At 36.0% G+C, this 4,948-nt stretch overlaps 1 long non-coding RNA gene across 1 annotated transcript; it reads left to right on the top strand.

Annotated features, from left to right (window-relative positions):
* On the top strand, positions 1–2,890 carry LOC311282179. The gene is made up of 5 exons (XR_014625888.1): positions 1–1,487; positions 1,579–1,643; positions 1,744–1,805; positions 1,889–1,961; positions 2,170–2,890. It is a non-coding gene; the product is annotated as an uncharacterized lncRNA (long non-coding RNA).
* Positions 2,891–4,948: the final 2,058 nt, after the last annotated feature.

Below are 4,948 nucleotides of genomic sequence, written 5' to 3'. Positions count from 1 at the left end.
CATGGGAATTTTCTGTGACATCTAACACCACATACAGAGACTTACTGTATTTTTTAAATTTGCTGTTTACTACTGTATTTGAGGTAACAGCCTCTCTGGCTGGCACCATTCCATCGTGCTTTTATTTCCTAATTTTTGCCTTAGAACGCTATAATATGTCTATATTGGACACATTGAAGCGACCGGACCATTAATACAAAATGCAGATTTGTCGTGTCGCGCGAAGCATCCAGTGTAATATCACTGGGTTCTGACTGTCTTTTGTTGGACCGCGCCGTTCGTGTCTGGCCCGGGGAAGAGACGGAATTCACTTCACCGAGAGAGAGACCAGCAAGCAAGGTAAAAAACATTCTGTGTGTGTTGACAGGATTGTGCCCAGTTTAACCTATGTAATAACGTTACTCGTCGTCAACATGGCGGTAACGAACTTTACCACGGTAAACTGCGCTATAACGTTTCATTTTACAGACTTTATTAGATTATTGAATTGTCGAGTTAAGATATGCCAACGAGCAACGCTTAGTTTACATTAACAATACATTAACTAATGTGAAATTCTGTTTGGGTTTGTAGTGGATATTTCTTTAATCTGACTATCTAGAATAAAACTGTTGCGTCTACTCATCGACACAGAGCGTCTACTAATCGACACTTAATAACCTTTATACTCCAGCTCTTGCCGAGTTTCTTACTCTAACTTACTTGATTCCCTAAACTGACCTGCTGCGCAACAGAAATTAACAGACAGACTTTCAGCAAATGTCCTTTAAATGCTTTAATAACGGCCGGGAGAGTCTTCGAGCAGTTCTCAGAGAACTCTCCCAAGAAGAATCAAGGCCGGAGGATCTCAGACAAATTCCACTGAGAATCCCACCGTAAAACACATATAAAACAGTTTTTATAGCATAGAGGTATGACATAAATGTCAGGCTGCATTACATAATTTCCCCACTATTTGATTGGTTCTTCATATGCAAACCCCTCTGTTACTAGGTAAAGCAAACTCTGATCTTGTGGTGACTTCATCTATAATCACAAGATTCTAACAGACTGTCTAGTTTCATTTCCCAAAACTAAGTTATTTTTACATACATATGCACACAGTCAAAGACACAAGTTTTCCATTGGTTTCGTACAGTACATCCTGTTCCCATGTTAGATGTTAAATAAGGTTAGATGTTAGAAACATGGTTAGTTTAATATACAGTTTAAAATTTCCATGACAGGTTGTATAATGTTGGCCTACTGATGAGAACCTTTATAGTTTTAGCATTTGTTTGCAAACTATAACATATTATAGTTTTTTTAATGAAATGTATAATTTACTTCCATTTTTATATGTGTTTAAAGGCAACTGCAACAAAGCGCCAATTCGCGCCAGTGACTTCTAGCAAGATTCCGGAGGCCATTTGTGATATTTTGAGATAAGTTTGCTGAAATGATTAGCAATATGTGAAAAGTGCTTTGGAGCCACTGGTGCAGACTAGGTACAATATTTTATAAAATCTCTATAAAATTGTCTAACTTTATATCAAATAAGTGACCTGCATCATGTCTAACTTTATATTTATTACACAGCAAATGAACCAATCAGAAGATGGACCATTGTCTTTGTTCAGTCTCACCAGATTAAATGTATCCAGGTAAGCACTGCAGTAAAACTCTCACCAATTCATTCATACCAAATCTAGAATTGTAAACAACTTAAGTTAATATTTTTGCATTATTTTGATATTTTATTAGGCAAAATACTCTCTACCATTGCAGTCCCACCTGACCAGGAAGGTCCTAACAGCAGCGCACAGGTGGGTTAACTACTGTAGGAAGGAGAACCTTCATCACTCAGTGATTTCTTGCATGTGTCTTACTGTGTATTTGTCTCAAACAGGAATGGGCTAAAATCATCGATTTCAGTCTTTCTCTCTATGGATCTCAGCATTTTTGGAGAGAATTTAGGATTTGTAAGTATTAAAATTTAATCTGGCATAATTTAATTTAGTTCTTTTGTATGCTATTTATTGACAAAAGCTGTTTACAAATATATATTCTTAAGTTTTTGTAAAAAAAAAGAAAAAAAAGGTTAAAAATAATTTGACACTAATATTTCTCTCTCTCTCTCTCTCTCTCTCTCTCTCTCTCTCTCTCTCTCTCTCTCTCTCGTATATATAGTGTTGGAACTGGGATCTCCTCTGAAGGACAGAGTACATTTGTGTTTGTGGACACGCATACAGACCAGGGAACATTCTGATGTTGTCAGTCAAGTTCTGAACAGGACCCAATCTTTGGAGAAGTTAATTTATTCAAAGGTGGACAAAACCATTGTGTTGGCTTTTTAAAGATTATTTTGATGATGATTTTTACTCCTATGTTGTAGAAAAGATGGAGGAGTAGACAGTCAGACATTGATAATAAAAAGAAATGTTTCTTGAGCATCAAAGAGACTTCTTTCAAAAACATTAAGGCAATTAAATACTTATTTTGGCCACCAGTGTACATGAATCCAACAAATTTTTGTAAATAAGTGAAATTATTTTTAAGGTGGGGTTATGTGTCTTGTATTGTGAAAAGAACTGTGTTTTGTCCTGTGTTGGACATTTCCTTTTTGACTGCTTAAAAATGTATTTATATTCTGCAGTTTTATGAATGTAATGGTTGATATTTCATTATAATAATTGTATAAGCTAAACAACCAATGACTCTACATTCATTTTGTCAAATGCTAACGTTTTGTTTATGATTTTATGTATGTTTTTAACAATGTGTGCAGTGAAGGACAGCACATAATGTGTTAATTTAACACGTTTACACATCTTTGTGTTAACCTTTCTGACATATTTACTTTGTTAAAATCATTAACACAGAATGAGTTAAAATTAACACAAAAAAACGTTATCCCTAAACTCACCCATTAATGTGTAAACATTTCACACATCATTTCCAGCATTGGCATACTGTTTATTTTGTGATATATATGAAATGTTTTAAATAAAATGTTTTTTATTTTGTGATAACTGTGTCTAATTGATTTGTATGTCAGTAGTACTTATGTAGGATAAAAATAAAATTAATCATATATCAAAATTATGAAATCTAATTTATATTTAGTACAAATAAAAATAATTACAGTGTACTGATTACCTTCGTTTTACAGTAATGTACTGTAGTACACAATAACAGTACCATACTGTAAAACTGAAATACGGTTTGGTACTGTAACTCTTAATTACAGTAACTTCTGTTGCCAGTAAGTTACTGTAAAAAACCCTGGAAAAGTCTAACAGTGCAGCTCTCAGATTTAATAAAAAATATCTTAATTTGTGTTCCAAAGATGAACGAAGGTCTTACGGGGTTGGAACAACATGAGGGTGAGTAATTACTGACAGAATTTTCATTTTTGGGTGAACTAACCCTTTAAGTCTAGTCCTATGACTAAAATGCATGTTTGAGCTGTCAACTGAAAGTAACTTGCACTGATATATCTTAAAACATGTCAGTGCCATTTGGTTCCGACGTAAACGGTAGTAACCAGACCGAATAAGAACGAAACTTTCGGTGCCTGATTTCGGTGCCTGACGTTTTTTACCACCCCCTATAAAACATCTCGCGGCACGAATGATCCAATAATAAAACATCTCCAGTTAACCAGCAGAGCATTCATTTAGTTCGTTTGTTAAATAAGAGATCTAGCACTGAAATGTGTTTTTTAAATCAAGTGATCAAAGTGCTCGTTGCCGCTGCGATCAGTGGCGCGGATACAGTGTTTTCTCGTGGCTCGCGCACACACTTGGCTTCACTCGGACGCGCGCTTCAATACGTTGCAGAGATCGATCTATTTATGAGGCGCCGTCTATATGATTATGTGCGCGCAGAGTTTGTGTGTGCGTGCTCGCGTCTCAGATGAGTATGTGCGCGAAGAGTTTGTGTGTGTGTGTGTGTGTGTGTGTGTGTGCGCGCTCGCGTCTCAGATGAGTATGTGCGCGGAGAGTTTGTGTGTGTGTGTGCTCGCGTCTCAGATGAGTATGTGCGCGGAGAGTTCCGCGCGTCTCGTGTGTGTAGAGTTTGCGTGTGTGTGCGTGAGCGACTTTAGAAGTTGTGCATTTCATATGTATTAGTTTGAGCATTCAGTAGTATACATTTATGTGTGACTACCTAGTACATGTGTATGCAAGGGTTTCATATGTGCTTGAATGAAGTTTGATTTAAGCCCTAGACGGCGCCTCATATCTATTCGTTCTGGTGAAATCTCAAAATATAATGGACACAAAGTGTCCCTGCTTGATATACAACCACTGATGAGCATAATCGGCAAAAAAAAAAAAAAAAATGCGGATTAGAACCCAAAACCTCTGACACGCTTGACTAAAGTTCAAGTTCAGCTGCCAGTGTTCCTCTTCGGGTAAGTCTAGTATTTTAATGCCAACTGCAAATCTTGAATATCAAGTATGAAGGATATCATTATCAAGTATATTTATATGGCTATACTGTGTGTTAAATATTTCTGCTCAGTGTCAGATATTTCTCTGTTTTGTAAAAGTCATAATATGAGAAGACAAAATTTTGATCTTAACTCAAGTGTTTTGTGCTACATCAGTAGCCTTTTAAAGGGCACAATTTTTCATTTAATCAGAAATCAGAAAATCTTTTTCAGAAAATCACACACACACACACAGACAGAGGTATTATTTTTTTGATAAAGTGTGTACGGTTTAGTTTTCTTAAGTACCGTTTCAAGAACCGTTTAAGCACCGGAACCGTTTGAAAAATACCGAGTAGGTACTGGTATCGGATAAAACCTAACCAATACCCAACCCTAGTGCCATTGTTTTCTCCTACACACCTGTAATGTTTTTATTTTATTTTATTTTTTCTAAGGCACATTTATAAAAGGTACTTAAAATGTCCTAATTGAATTAAGGTCTAATCCTAATATTCGGATATGGTATAATCC

The sequence above is a fragment of the Rutilus rutilus genome, assembly GCF_951802725.1.
Source record: "Rutilus rutilus genome assembly, chromosome: 22".
Lineage (NCBI taxonomy): Eukaryota > Metazoa > Chordata > Actinopteri > Cypriniformes > Leuciscidae > Rutilus > Rutilus rutilus.
Note: the sequence above shows the minus strand (reverse complement) of the source record. Positions and strands in the feature narration are given on the sequence as shown.